The 16249-nt window shown below is 50.5% G+C and overlaps 1 protein-coding gene across 2 annotated transcripts in view; it reads right to left on the reverse strand.

The window, feature by feature from the left end:
* BAHD1 (bromo adjacent homology domain containing 1) overlaps window positions 1–15090 on the reverse strand; it is a 35116-nt gene extending 20026 nt beyond the window's left edge. For both annotated transcript variants that reach the window (XM_083864042.1, XM_083864041.1), the window contains exon 1: window positions 15002–15090. The gene's annotated coding sequence lies outside the window, so the exon portion shown is untranslated. The remainder of the gene's footprint in view (window positions 1–15001) is intronic.
* Window positions 15091–16249: the final 1159 nt, after the last annotated feature.

The raw sequence follows: 16249 nt of genomic DNA on the forward strand, positions 1-16249 counted from the left end.
GAAGAGGAAAAGGGAAAAAATCGGGGAAGAGGGGCAAAAAAAAAAAGAGGGTGATAAAAAGAAGGGGAAAAGAAACAAGGGGGGTGAAAAGAAATAGGTAAAAAAGTGGGGGGAAAGGGGGAGGGAAATGGGGTAGGAAAAGAGAGGAGGAATTAAGGGGACAAGGAGGAAAACACCAGTGGAAGTGAACAATGTACAAGTGTGGGGGAGTCACAGGATATTTCCTCAAAATCAACACCAGGGCAGGATTGTTTGGATAATTAACGCGATTCCGGGAAAAGCACATTCCTTCTGGGAAAGGCACCGGCTTTCCTCTCTCCTTTACCCACGGTAAGAAGCTGTAACACTGTGTCACGTTGCCAGTGACAGCCTGCCACCGAGCAAAACAGGCAGGAAATGATGAAGTGAAAAACAAATGTGGGGACTGATAAGGGACTTCAGCGACTCCAACACAGGCACCAAACCCTGATCAAGTTTGGAGCCCCAAAGCTCTGGGGTCTGGCACATATTTGCACTAAAGCAAATCCCAAGTTTCTGAAAGCGAAGCCTTCACTGAACACCCGTGATCAGCACTGGCAAAACCACTTCCTACTGCCTTGAAGAACTGCAGATTTCCACCCCAAGAGCTGTCATAAGCCTTTTGCTTGTGACCCCAACATAAAGCAGCGTTGTTCTGTGTGTCTGTGGGAACTGGTGCCTCTTCTGTTCTTCACAGCCTTCCAAATCCCACCGAAATGGGCTCGAGTGGGGTCAGAGCTCGAGAGGCAATGGCACAGCCAGTTTCATACTGACTCTCTGCAGAAGAGATGCAAAAGCTGTGCTTACCCACAGGGAAAGCAGTCCTTGCCTCCCCAAACTCTAAACCCACTCCAAAGCCAGGAAAAACTGGAAGCAGAGACCAGGACTTGTTTCTGTGCACTCAGTTTGCCCAGAGATGGATAACACGACTACCTTCCTACTCTCAAGAGGGGATGTATTTTCTTTGCCTTTCAACAAGTTAGGCAGGGATGCACCAGGAGGAGAAGGAAACTTGGAATTAATGGATTCTAGAGTGCGATAGAGCATATGGCAATTCCCAAACAGCATCCATCACTTGTGCTTCCCACAGGAGCCTTCCAGCTGTAGCAGCTACCCATGGATAACTATGGATAAGTGGCCTTAGGCATGCTGCTGCAAGGAAAGCTCAGGGAGGGCAAAGGAATTCCCTGGCATTTGCAGGTAAGTACAAGGATGTGGGGGTGGAAATGAGACTGAGCTTGTCTCTAGGCTGACAATTTGATGGAAAGAGATGCTTTGACACTTGGCTTTTGCTACATCACTCCCCAGTGAACTAGTTACTAAGGTTTCCTTTTAATGAAGGCATTCAGAGTCCAGAGATTAGGTAAGAGAAACATGGGAAAGGATGGGAGGTGTACGCTAGACCACTTGGAAAAACTGGAAGGCTAAAACTTATACAGATATTGCAATCCTGAAATATCCCAGGGAACAGCAGCAGCAAGCAGGAAAGGGACTTTTTAAAAGAGCAGGTAGTGCCAGGATAAAGGGGGAATGGCTTTCCACTACCAGAGTGCAGGGTTAGACAGGATATTGGGAGGAAATTCTTCCCTGTGAGGGTGCTGAGGTCCCTCCACAGGTTATCCAGAGCAGCTGTGGCTGCCCCATCCCTGGCAGTGTCCAAGACCAGGCTGGACAGAGCTTGAAGCAATCTGGAATAGTGGAAGGTGTCCCTGCCTGTAGCAGGATGTGGAATGAGATGATCTTTAAGGTCCCTTCCAAGCCAAATCATTCTGGGATTCTCTGACTCCGTAAAATACCAGATCTATTAAATATCACCCATTTACACAGAATTGCCTGTTAAAATTTTAAATAGGTTCTGTACAAAGCTGCCATGTGACAGCTACGCCAACAACACCCCAAAACATGCCTATAAGTAGTTTGAGAAACCAAGTCAAAAATATTCCGGGACAGCTTTTGCAGTCGTGTTTATAGAAGGAGCACAGGCTTTGCCAATCAAGGAAAAAAAAAAATAACCCACACAAGCCCTGCTCATCTGATTTTTCATATATGCAAAATGCAAACTTGATTCCTTTGTGGCAGAAGGCTGAGTCTGGTAAAATATCAATCATATGTCACTTTGCTCAGATAGCTCTGGCACCCTTCCTGTTCCACGGACAAAATGGAATAACAAATTATTCCCAAGGCTTTATTTTGAAGAACAAGGTGTCGGGTTTTTCTATAGTAAATATTAAAGATCTTCTATATATTATAATCACACCCTTCCATGACTGCTTTAGGAGCTTCCTTCAAGCTGCTGTGCTTAAATAATTCAAGCTGTGCCGTGATTCCGTGTTCTACACGTGCGGCTGCAAACTGTGCTGCCTGTGGGAATTTCAAGGGCAGGTGCATCCCTGCCAGCTCCTCTCCATGTCATGGAGCTGCCATCCTATCTCTGGATCCGGATTTCCCTTCTCCTCCCTCTGGGTCTCCATTCACTCCCTCCTGACTGGGAACTGGCAGCACGGCACCCTCAGGATCCAAAGACAACACGTTTCTACTCCACAAGTTCAAAATGGGCTTTAGGGGAGATAAAAGAAATGCAAGAAATTCAGGGAAAGGTTAGGCATTTCTTCAACATGACATTGAACTAGATGTCTGATTTAAACTTTTTTTTTTCCTTTAAATAATCTTAATCTTATTTTCTTCACTTCGGTGTCCCTCAAAACTGCCTGTGCCCCACCTCAGTGTCCAAATCCTTGGCACTATGGCTCCAGGTATGGACTCTAAGGATTATCATCTCTGAGGAGTGCAAAAGACAGCCTGAATTAAAAAAATTAACAGACATGCATGCTTATAACCTCGACTTAAATTTACAGAAGCTTTAAACGCAAGCAGGCAAAATACAGCTCTGTAAAAGAACAAGATCACGTAGCATTTTCAAGGATTCTTGTGTTCTGACTCATCTCCATCTGAAATACACTGACCAGAACTACCTCTTCAGACTAAAACTGCTACCTGAATTATTTTCAGTTCTAGCATAAGTACTTCAGACAGCATTATTTTGGATTTGGAAGTACCTTTTGTTTCTATATGGTTTAAAAAGCAGTAGCACACCACTTCACCCCCAGCAAGGTTGTGAGTTGTCCATATAGCAAAACAGCTCTCTGGGATTTCCTTCACCAAAGGTTTTGATTCCTCTTTCTATTCAAAGCTTAACAGACATTTCAAAAGAAAACAGACTTTCTACTTCTTTATTCTCACTTTCTGATCATCACCTGAAACACCAGCGTTAACCCCACACATTCCCAGCTGAGGACAAAGGCGACAGAGGATGAGTTATGCTGAGTATTTTTCCATTTGAGAGTTTCAATCCCAATCCAAAACTCAAGTCAAAGAAAGACTTTACAGAACTCTTGCATTCCCACTGCAACTCCTGGAACCAATCCCTCTCCTTCCCTGATGTCTTGTAAACCACAGTGTTGCAGTGAATGCTGAGCAGAGCTTAAATCTGGAGCCAATTTTGCAGGATTTGAACTAGAATCAGAGAATCTAATTCTTCCCTGTGAGGGTGGTGAGGTCCTGGCACAGGTTGGTGAAAGTGTCTCTGCCCATAGCAGGGGGTGGAAATGGATGAGCTTTAAGGTCCCTTCCCACCCAAAACATTCTGTCATTCCTTGAATCATAAAATCGTTTGGGAACCTCTGGAATAAAAGTCCAGATGCGGCTTGAAAATACACACTTTTTTTCCCTTCACAAAATACAGGACCAATCACCACCACAAATACAGGTGTATATTCACACATCTTCTGGTGACATCATTTCAGCCAAGGCAGAACTGCCAAGCCTACCTAAACCTGCTTTAAACCTTTCCTCCCTCTCATTAGTGCCAGAGACGGTATTTACAAATCAGTAACCCGCAAGGTAAGTGAAGAGGTTCCACATAAAATTTCACAACTCAACTAGTTTCATGTATTAGGTCAGTCTGAGGAAACTGCTGCAGCGCTGCTGAACGGAGCTGACACCTCCAAGGAGAACAAATTCCTTAATTCCTAGGGTGTTAGCAGAGGAATCATTTAAATTTAGATCAAATTGGATCATTTAAGCCCAGGAAGCAGGGGGCTCAGTGCTGCCAAAGGTCCTGAGCTGAGCCAAAGGAGCATTTCTAGGAACCAGCAGTTGGCACAGATCAGAAATCTGGTGAGAGAAAACTCAAGCAGGAGCTGGATGTTTTAACATGTTAAAATCCCAGGAACCACAAGCCAAACAGAGGCAATTCATCCACTTTAGGCAAGGTGAAGCCCAGCTCGCTGGAATGCTGCTTCCATGGGAGCCCGTTTAACTCCCATTAGGAGCTGCCCCAGCTCTTTCATCCCTTACCCACATTGTTAGAGGTGAATTTAAACACACACCTTCGCTTGTGCCCCAGGTTTGATCAGTCAAGGCAACAAATACCACCTTTAAATAGACTGGACAGGGTTTGCAGCCCGTGCTGGGAGTGATCTGGTTTATATGCACTCATTAAAGCGCGTTTATCGACCCACACGGGCATGACACCGCTTGGCCCTTTGGAAAGGCAGCAATTAAACACACTCAGCTCTCCAAGCCAGGGCTAAGATCAGACTTGTTTCAATAAGGTGGGCCATACACACTCCATCACACCAAAATATTACTTGGATTTCACTGCACCTTGCACAGCCAGGAGGAAAATAGACTTAAGAGCATCGGGAATGGTTAAGAACAGTTACTAAGTCACACCCTTGGTCCCAAGAGCTCTTGGTTGAACCCTGGGGGGACACTGAACGCTTCTATTCTCCCACCAGTGCAGGTCACCATGGAGCCTGTGACAGTTTCAGAGGATAAACCATCAGCTCTCTGGCAAAGGAGCCTAATTACAACTTCCTCTGGGGAACCACAAAGCTTTTAAAGAGTGCAGCCTAGTTTTATGGAAATGCCACAGGTGCCTCCAACCAATTTTCAAGAAGGTCCCTTGAAGTCAGGCTGTGGCTTCCAAACATCTGGGTGTGCTGAGTAGCGGGGAGAAGAGTCCTACAAGTCAATTTCTGCCAAATGATGCTCTGATACTGCAAAACCCTCCCCCATGTGCTCCCTCCAGCCTCGAGGAGAATATTCATTATAGAAAAGAAAACAGCAAGACTTTTGAGGCACTCCTAGCACTGACAAGTGGAGAAACAAAAAAAAAAAATCAGAATTAATCCCCTTCATTATCAGCTATAGGATTTGAGAACATTAATTACACATTGAGATGCTCAATGCATGGATCAGAGGATGAGGAAGGGAAAACTGCATCCATCCCAGTCACCGGCACACGAGCACAAGGGTAAAAGATGCTCACGGTTCAGAGCACCAGGCTCCAAGGAGTGAGGTACAAAGAGACAATGCGTGAAGCCAGACCAGGGGAAATGCGACTGGAGAGGTGATCCCAGAGGGATTCCTGAGCTGCACGAGCTGCCAGCTGAAGCAGAGCCAAAGTGGCAGCGGGAGACGCTCTCAGCTACCGGTCGAATGTCGGGAGAGCTGGTAGGAAGTTTCCAGGAGCTGCTGGAAGATCCAAGCAAGCTGCAGCAAGCTCTGCTTTCCCAGGCTGTGCCCATCACAGAAGGGTAAACAGCCGATAAGGAGGAATGTGCTGCAAAGCCCCCCTGAGCAGCCACAACCCCCCTGCTATCCCACAGCTCGGCCCAAGGACAATTCCCAGTGCCCGTGCCCAGCACATACCTCCCCTCGGCCAGTTTTGCTGCTGGCAGTCCAAATCTCAGGAGATTTGAGCCAAAGAGGATCTGATGCTGGACAACAGCTGCAAAGAGCTCAAAGCTGAGGAGTTTCTGCCTCAGACTGCAGTTACAGCGCTCAAGGAGAGATGTATCCATGCAGGATATCCCCAGACACCAGAATTTCAGCTCCAGCTATTTGTCACAGTAAAACATTTTAAGGCAGCAGCATTCTTCAAACTAAAATGACAGATAATATCCCATTTTAGAGCACCAAAGCTAGCTTCTCACTCCTCATTTCAATAACTAAGATAAACATTTTATTTAACAGCTGTATTAACAGGTAGAAACACACTTTGCTTCAGAAAGCCAGCAGACTTACAGCCGTGGCTTTCTGCAGCATTTAAACTCTCAGTTCAGGATGAATTCCTGGAAATGGGGCGGGGGAACCCTCATTTCTTCTGAACAGAAACCAAGCACAAAGTCTGTATTTGAGTCTCCAGTTCTGCTGCTTCCCACCCTGCTTACAACTTTGGGAGCACCAGCAGAGCTGAGTGACATTTCCTTGAGGATGCCACAACTTCTGTCAGGTCTCTGCCACGGTTGACACGGGGTCTGCAAAAGGAACAGACCCTAAATTACCTCTGGGGCCTCCTGCTCATTGTCACCTCACAGCTTTTCTTCTGTGCCTCTGCTCGAGCTGGAGTGTTCTTGTAAGTTCTCACACCTCTGGTGAAGGATGAGCCCTTGGGGAGCCACAGCACCTGCAGCTTATCTGAGGGGTCAGGAGCAAATATCTGAATATTCACCGACTTTCCTGCTCCCCAGGCAAGGCCCGTCACAGTTACTGCCCTCCAAACACAAGCACACCAGGTGTGCAGCATTAAGGTGTTTTATCCTGGAATGACTTGGGTTGGCAGGGACCTCAATGATCATCCCATTCCAACATAGGCAGGGACACTTTCCACTGGCCTAGGCTGTTTCAAGACTCACCCAACCTGGCTCTTTTAACTTGACCAGGACACTGGTCTTAAATTTATCTAAACACTTTCCATTTATATTTTCATGGGGGTCTAAATACACATATGAAAACTCCTTTGGGTCCATTGACAGCTTGCTTTGTTCAGCTGAGGGTTGGATAGGTTTTTACACAGCTGCACGAGCTCTCCAGCCTGAGAGAAATAAAATTAGGACCTCAGTACCCAAACCCATGATTTCAAGCATTGGAAGTGGCTGCCCAGGACAGCGGTGGAGTCACCATTCCCAGAGGTGTCTAAAGAAGGACTGGACATGGCACCCAGTGATCTGGTTTGGTTGACAAAGCAGTGATCAGCCACAGGTAGAACTTGATGATATTTGAGGTCTTTCCCAACCTAAGTGATTCTGGGATCTACATAAGAAAGTGCAGAGCTCTATGAGCTGGACTGGGATCTCACGGAAACATCTGAAGCCACTTTCCTTTCTTATTTTTAAATTCATTATGTTTGTTTTACACATAACACAGGCTACTCCAAGATCAACCATCTGACTCTCAAGGCCTCCAGACACTGCTCTATATAGGGTGATTAGAGTGAACTGGGCTTTAATTATATTTAAATAGTGAAAAGTCAAAGCACTGCTGCTGCTCCAGCCTCCCTGCCCCTCCATGATCCATTTCTCCCCACTGCCTCCCATGGTTTCCTTGGAAACATATGCAAGCTTAAATTGGATTGACATTCACTTAGTGGACAGATGGAGTTTGGAACAGCCCAGCGCCTGAAATTCAAGGCCGAGCCTTGGGATGTGTCACGTTATCAATACAAAAACCAGCCCCCGAGCTTTGTGGGAAGGGTAAGGATCACCTAATTATTCAGTAACGAGCTCTGAGGTGGCATCTCAGGAAGGTCAGCGCTCACCCATTGTTCCTGATGAAAGCAGCGGGCCGAGCACGCGACCAGTTTTGTTGGGAGGGAAGGATTTAATTTTTGTTAAGCGCTGAGAAAACAGGGGAGTTCTTAAGCTCATTAGTGGTTTCAGGCAGGAGAAGTGCTGCAGATCACACGTGGGCTGAGCACAGACAGCGATGCTCCATCCGCACTGTAATGCACTGTAATTAAGCCACTCGTATCCAAAACTTCATCTCTAGGCTGAAGTTATTCCTGGTAACTGATCCTGACCCACAGACTCTGAGAGGGGCAGGGTTTGTGTCACTCCTTTACAGCCCCAGAGGTGTCAGGACTGCACTTTCAGCAAAGCTGGCAATTTATTCTCAAGTGGGAATTATTCCCTGGGTCCTCTTCCACTACATGAGAAGAAACAGAACCGTGAAGAAATGAAAATAGCTTTTTTTTTTTTTTTTTTTTTTTTTTTTTTTAAGGTTGGCTAAACATTGCTTCCCAACCACACTGTCTATCCTAACAGGACTGGAAAGGATTCACCTCTTTCCAACCAAAACACAAGGAGGACAGTAGAAATCCCAAATAGCTACTTCCCTAGAGATCCCTGATGAAATCCAGCATCTAGGAAGGATAAGATGACAGAGTTCTTGGGAAGGAAAAGGGGGGAAGACGGCATGGCATTACATATTCCCCAGGTGCTCTGCCTACCACCTGCTTGGTTATTGCAGGGGCCATCTCCAGGTAATCACCACCCCAGGAATTAGGGACATGCCACAGAGTCAGGGTAACCAAGTAATTTTTACAGAATAAATCCCCAAAATACCTGGTTCACTTCTGTTGCTTTTGCCTTTTGCTGAAACCTAAGGAATTCCCAGGCTGGGATTTACCTGTCTAACTCAGGATTTCCGTACCTGTTCTGACACCTGGCATTTAGCCAGGATTTTAAGAAAATATCTTTTTTCTCAGTCTACACGTGATTATAGCTGCCAGATCCTTTTCCTCTACTCTCCTGCTCACCTTGGAGAGAGCTGCTCTGTCTCCTTACTCTGAGCCATCTTCAACCTTGAATCCTTCCACTGACTTTGGCTGAGCTGAACAAAGGAACAAACCCAAACACGCCTCTTGCATCTGTTTCTTACAAGTTTTTTATTCATTAAAAATAAACCTCCTGCTGCCCACTAGTTCCCTCCACAAGCCTGCACTTTCCTGCCTTCTCTCCTTTCAAACCACTCATATTTATCAATATGTGATTATTGCAGCTTAATCCTCGTTGCCTGCATCCCCCCGGTGTCTCTCCATCCTCCCTCAGCAGAGACCTCGGTGCTCCCTCTCCACCCCGCCTCAAATCCTGCTCTTTTTTACTGAATTCCCAACCCTGAGCCAGCAAGAACACACTCAGCCTGCCGAGTGCCCTAACACAGCGAGCCCTCCGGAAGGGATTTTCAGGGATGTGGCCCTCGATCCATTTCCAGTTAAGACGCTCTTTAGTTTGCCCAACTTGCCCGGCGAGGATGTGAGGACTGGGAGCGCCAGGGTGCTCCCGGCTCCAGCAGCATCCATCCATCCATCCATCCATCCATCCATCCATCCATCCATCCATCCATCCATCCATCGTTCCCCGCGGCTCCTGCTCCCTCCTGCCTCCGAAACTCAGCTCAGCCATCCTTCCCTCGCATCCCCCAACTCCCCCTTTCTCTCCCCCGCTGTCGATTTAAGCCTATTCCAGGTATTCCGCAGGCACTCGGAGACACACAATGAAGACAAGCACCGGATAATGCTGTGCTGCGGGAAGGCTGGCTGAAGCTCCCGATTCTCCGTGCTTCCCACAGGCCACAGGCAGGAACAATAGAAGGCCAGGCACGGTGTAAGTAGGAAGCAATGCCTGGGATCTCGATGCTTCCCTAGCACTGAGATTTTATTTCAAGGATGATAATTCAGACACGGAAAAATCAACTGCCAGCAAAGCAGTTTTATTGCAATCAATGCGAGGAAAACGCCTGCATTTTATTTCTAAGAGCCTCGTAAATAATTTGAAATATTGAGATACAGGCAGCCTATAAAAGCCAAGATCTTTCATTTAAAAAAAATAAAAACCGAGGCTGCTGAGCTGTAGAGTTTCAAAGCTGAGGCTGAGAAAGCCCTTCAAAAACTGCTGGAAGAACAATGGGTGCCAGTGAGCGCTCCTGTGATGGGCCTTACAAAGGGGGAAAACCTAAAAACCATAATTTCCTTTAGTCATACCTTTGTTTAGGAGAACTGGGACACGAAGAATGCAGCACACCCGGCAGCTCAAAGCCCAAGCATCATATTATTCCTGAGCACCAGGCGTTTAACACAAATCCCACCCGCTCTCTCCTGCCTTTTCCCGGAGCGCTTCCATCCACAACAGCGCAGCGTCCAGGGAATACAGCAGGAGAAAAATCCCACCTGGGCAGTGAAAGGAGCGGGCCGCAAGACACACGGATCCCAAAGCCTCTCTGCATCCCCGTGCGGGCTGTGCCATCCCGTGGGATGAGCGGACACCCTGCCGATGCCACCCCGCTCCTGTCACGGCGCCTGGCTGCACGTGTGACAGCAAACACCCCAAAACCCTGCGCTGCCCAGCCTCCAAAAGGCTGAAGGAAGGAGAAGGACAAACCGAGGGATCCCAAGCAGCCCTCGGACGAGGTGCAGCCAAACGTCTGTACTGAAAATGCCCCCCTGATCCAAGTCAGAGCTGCTCAAAGGGCTGATAAAAGCGGCGTCCCGGCCGTGCCACGTGGGAGCAGCGCGGCGCAGGGCCCCGAGCACGCCGTGCTCCCGGGGAGTGACACACATTCCCTCCCCGCTTAATAGTGTTTGTTTAGCCGCACGCTACCGGCACGGCTCACACCCCGGGGGGCACTGCCCGCTGCCACCAGGGTGCTACATTGCTCATTCCCACCTGCTTCAATTTAAGGAAAGACACATTCGTGCGTTTCCCCTTCACCAAGCAGCAAGAACACAGCACTGCCAAATGTGAGCATCACTCACAAATCAGGCCAAAAGCAACAGCGTCCTTTGAATTATTTTTGATCCATGTGCAGTTAATAACCACCCACCCTCTGTGGAAGATGCCCTGAAATCTAATGTATATCAATAATCAGCAGATTGAAGGGAAAACAACTGCTCCTCCAGGGCAGCCATCCTCATTTTCAGCTACTTTTCTGCAGAAGCAGAGCAGCACTGCCATCCCCACTGAGGGGCTTCCACGATGATTTAACTCAAATTATTCTTTGGAAATTATACAATTGTAATTCTGAGAGACTAGAGACTTCACAAAGAGGTTCAAGTTCAGTTCCTTCAGCTGACTGCACTTCTTTTATCCTGCCAGATCTCCATACTCTGATTTTATAGGGGTTTCACCCCCACGGCCAGAGAAAAAATAACATGGAACAGATCAATTAAACTCCAATGGCACAAATATTGACAGGGCCCAAATTAGTTGATTTTAAACCAGATTTATATTTATCTTTCTTAATGATACCCTTGGTTTCTCTTTTTAGTAACTTCAGTCCCTCATTTCACTTTATTGCATGATAAAGTTTTCCAGTGTCTTGTTCTTTCAATGGAAGGGGTTTTTATATTCACATGAAATATTACTGTGACTCTACTTTATCCTACTTTATTTTACTTTATTTATAATAAAGCTCCATGGTAAAATAGCAAATCTGGGCAATAACTGGACAAAGTTATGGCATTGTCCCATATGATCTTGTTTCTTTCTGCTTTTTAAGAAATAAAACCACTAGTATCAAATTTAAGTGTGTTTTCCCCATTTCAAGGATATCAGGTGCCAGTGAAAGCCTAGAGAGTTAAACTGTGATGGTCTTCCTACAGGTAACTCATTCACTGAGAGCAACAATTTCTGGCCATGAATTTGAGTATTTTCTGCCATTAAATCCATGTCTTTGGTCTCAGTAAAAGGGGACTGCCATACTGGACAGCTGTGATCATGGCTGAAGGACCCAAAGCCTCCAGTCCTCATGCTGAAGCACAAGGAACAATTCCTTCTGAGCATCCTCCACAAAACACCCCCTGTTCTTCAGTTTAAACACTGCCTGCATCCAAAACCGTGACATCTTCCAGCCTTCACACTTGGAGAACAGCTCAAGACAGCCCAAATCTGCAGCTGGGAATATAACCAGCTCACCTATGAGCTGCTGGAAGCAGGCACACAAATACATCGTGAGTTCAAGCAGGAGAGCAAACCAGACGGTCAGAGCCCTGGGATGGGGAAATCTCCTGGGATCACAGCACATCCCTCTCTGTCACAGCCCAGCCACCCCAGCCCCTGCCACCTCATACCTTGTGTTTGAAGATATTTGCAGATTTACCACTTCTTTCGGCCGCTTATTTTGGACTTTTTAAATTTATTTATTATATTTCCCAGTCATCTGAACACTGCTTTGTTTATTATTACCAACGCGAGAGTTGTGACAATTCAGGTGGTTGGGTGCCACACTGAGGTTGTTCCACCACTACTTCCACAAGCTGTATCCCCGTGGTTAACTGAGATCGCAGAATCAATGAGCTTGGAAAAGAACTCTGAGATCCTCAAGTCCACCCTGTGATGAATCACTACCTTGTCACCCAGCCCAGAGCACTGAGTGCCACATCCAACCCTTCCTTGAACACCTGCAGGGATGGGCATTCCACCACCTCCCTGGGCAGCCCCTCCCAGTGCCTGACAACCCTTTAGATGAAGAAATCCTTCCTAATGTCCAAATGGGGACAACTAACTGGGAGATGAGGCAAAAAAAGCCCCACACAGCTCCTTTTGGATGTGATATTTGCACATCTGAGCACACCTTCCTGTTTTTGCAGAGCCAGATCTCATCACTCATTCATTTGCTTGTGATCTTAACACGATGCCAAGCAGTGAGCATGCCTTTGCCTACCACTCCTAATTATTTTTCAATTGTTTACTTTGGACAGATTTGCTGCTAAGGGCTTATTTTCAGTGCTGCAGCAGCACTAGAAAAGCTTTTGCTGAAGGATGGATTTCCCCCCAGACCACGGCCAGGCGCTCCCTAAATCGGATCCCCACAGACCGGACCAGCACACGTGTCCCACAGAGCCTCCAAGTCACACAACAGCGATTAACACCACCACGCCAAACAAAACTAACTCGCATCACCTAAAACACAACAAGTTCCACCTCGACAGGAGGAAGAGCTTCCCACTGAGGGTGGCAGAGCACAGGAACAGGCTGCTCAGGCTGTCTCCCTCTCTGGAGACATTCCAAACCCACCTGGACACATTTCTGTGTCACCTGCTCTAGGTGGGGATGGTCCCCAGAGGCCCTTCCAACCCTAACTCTCCTGTGATGCTGGTTCAAAAGCCAAATAAACAAAACACTAAGGCTTCCAGAGTAGAGACAGAAAAGTGATGCAGACTAACTGGCAAGAAGGACAGAGCACCGACATTTAACTGAATGATTCAGTCGGATGAGAACACGTCAGTAGCCTCCAAAATAACATTTCTGCCTCAAGACACAAGGGTGTGACTGTTTCTCCCCCAGACCCCACATTTCTAAGTTGCATTTTATTGTTCTGTGCAACTGTTACCACCAACCCCCAGCAAACAAAGCATCCAGAAAGGATCCACTGGCACAAAGTTCAGGGAATTATTTTTCCCCGCAGGCTTGGTGTTTTCCAGCTGATTCTACACCTATCAGTAGTACTACACTTCCCTGCTCTGCTCGAGAAGAGCAGCTGGGAAGCAGTTGGAAATGCTGCACTGAGCTCACGAGGAAAACAAACAGAAATCAATGTTTAAATCCAAAACGCCCTGGTAAATCACACTAATGCACGATTTCCTATCACCAGCAAACATTTAGACAGTTCCAGCTGAAGCTGGGGAATGATTCAGGTAGCCAGGACATGCCAAACGTGAAGGATGGCTCGGGATGAATATGTGAGCAGGATATTTCTGCTAAAGCGATCAGCAGCGTGCTGGTATTTAAATCACATTAAGATTTCAAAGGCATCAGTCTATCACACAGTTCATGTCACTCTTTCTCACAACCACGAGGACCAGCAGCCTTAAAATAAAACCCCGAGCCCCCCAGAACACCACAGAGCCCCTCAGCGTGGAGCAGGCACTCGCTAATTGTGGCAAACTGATGGACAGATCAATTAACCAGGCAAGCAAAAGCCCGGCAAAGCCTCTTGCTTTGAGGTTCGCCTGCTCCTGACAATGATGACTTCAGATGGAGAGCGAGCACGAGGGGCAGCTGGATTCTTTAAAACAAAACACAACCAGAACCTCTTTCAGATAAGCATTTCGTGGAAAGAGAGAGGGGAGGGGGGGGAGAGGCAAACAGAATAGATCCCAAATGCTCGTTTTTTTTTTTTTAAGTTTTCACGGCTGCTGTTGTGAAATAGAGGGGGTTGCTGTGTCTGCCGGTGCCGGGGCAGGGACAGGGACACCGGGGTGTGGTATCCCCGTGTCGGGGCCGGCTGTCGAGCGGCAGCCCGGGGAGCACTTGCGAGTCTTCCCGAGATCTGCCCAGTCACATGTGCTGGCTCCTGCGCCTTGTAGAAGCAGCTGGAAAAGAGGGAGCCAGCGGAGCTGCCTCCATTAGGAGCCACCGCTACACAAAAGGAGAAGAGGAAACAAGCCGTCGGCCACCGGAGCAGCCGGCAGGAAAGGAGAGGTGTCCAGAGCCGCGGGGAGCGCACGGCAAGCGGGGAAAATCCCGATGGAAATGAAAACTGCTCGGCTGTCCCCCAAAGAGGCTCGATGGCACCTGCCTGACAGGGAGACGGGGCTCGCAGCCCGCCCGGCATCGCATCCTGCGAACCACCGGGAACTCGACGGACGGGAGCGCTCGGCGCCCAGGGGAGGGGCTCGGGCCCGGTTCGGGCGTGGGGAGCCCCGAGACACCGGCCCCGGCCGGCCCGTCCTGTGCCAACTCCCGGCCGGGCAGCGCCGGCTCCGCGCCGACAGCCCGAGGGGCCGAGGGCAGCGGCGGCTCTCTCCGGGAGGCGCCCCCGATGCGGCGATGCCGAGGCGAGCGGCCCCCGGGGCGAGGAGCCTCCCGAGCCCCGCAACTCCCCCGGCCCGGCCCCGCCGCCTTTGTGCTGCCCGAGCGGCGGGGGCGGAGGAGCCCGGGGCTTTCGGCGGGGCCGATCCGGCCTCGCACCGGTGGGACCGCGCGGGGTAACGGCGGCCCGGCCCGGCCCGGCCCACCCGCCGCCCAGCCCGCCGTGCCCTCCCGGCGCTTCCCCGCCGCCGCCGCCGAGGGAAGTTCCCGGTGGCCCCGCGCACCCCCCGCCCCCCAATCCCCGGGGCGGCGGCACCTGCTCCCGGCCCGGCGGAGTTCCCGGGGGCGGAGGGACGAGCCGGCGCCGCGGGGACCGCGCGTGGACTCACCGGGAGGCTGCCGCAGGCCCCGGGGGGGAGAAATCCAGCGGCGGGAGCGCCGCGAGTCCCGAGCTCCGCGCTGCTGCTGCGTCAGCGCCGCCGCCTCCTCGGCTGCGGGATGGGGACGAGGCGCCGCCGCCGCCGCCCGCCCCTGGCCGCGGGGCGTCGCGGAGCGGGCGGGCGGAGGCCGGAGCGGGCGGCGGAGGGGCCGGGAGGGGCGGAGGAGGGGGCGGGGGAGGGACCGGAGGAGGGACCGGGGGCGCCGCCGCCGCCGCCGCCGCGAACTCCCCGCAAGCCGCGAGCGCCTCCGGCCTCCTTCCTGCTTCCTCGTCCGCAGCCAATCGCCGCCCGCCGCCCGCCGCTCGCCCCGCCGCCTCGGCCAATCACGGCCGCCTCTCCCCGCCGCCGGTGGCCAATCGCCGCCGCGCCCGCCCCCGCCCCGAGCCCCCCGGGGCGCCCCCCCACTCCCCTCACGGAGCCCCCCCGGTCGCCGCCCCCCGCCCGCGGTGCGGGATAACCGGGAAAACCGGGATAACCCCCCGCCGGAGCGCCGCGGGAGCCCCCGATGGCCGCGATTCCCTCGCAGGACGGGGGCGTGAGGCGGCCCCGCGCTCCTGTCAGAGGCCCCTCCGTGGGTCCCTCAGAGGTGCCCGTGGTGCCCTCGCACCTCCCGGCGCATCCCGGGGGCAGTCACACTTAAACCGAGCCCCGCATCCAAACTCCGCCAAAGTTGTAAGTCCCGGGGGTCCGGCGGAGCTCCGCTGAGAGCTGCCGGGAGGAGAGGCAAAAGGCAGAGCGGGTTTGAGCGCCCATCGTCCCCAGCCCGAGATGGGCACGGGCAAGGCCACGGACACCACCTGTGTGACAGCTGTCCCTGAGCCGCCCGGTGAGTCAGCACCAGGGAACATCCCGTCGCATTTTAGGGGGAAAAAGGCCAGCACGGAGTTCTCAGGTGTCGCAGAGCTTCCCCACAGAACCTGTCCTCTCTGGGACACTCCGGTGTCCACGGCTTCCGTGGTCTTACCAGCAGGTGAGACATGGCAGCGATGAGAACATCTGGAAAACTCCATGTTTTCCTGAGAAAATGAGTTTAAAGACCTAAACCGGACCCAACAAGCAACGGAAGTTATTTGATCAGTATCTTTAGCAGTACCACAGTCCCCATCACTGAAGCCTCTCCATCAGTTGCAGAATGGGATTTTTCCATAGAATCATGGAATCTTCGGAGTTGGATCCACAGGAATGGACCCTCACTCC

This window comes from Zosterops lateralis, assembly GCF_965231275.1.
Source record: "Zosterops lateralis genome assembly, chromosome: 6".
Taxonomy (NCBI): domain Eukaryota; kingdom Metazoa; phylum Chordata; class Aves; order Passeriformes; family Zosteropidae; genus Zosterops; species Zosterops lateralis.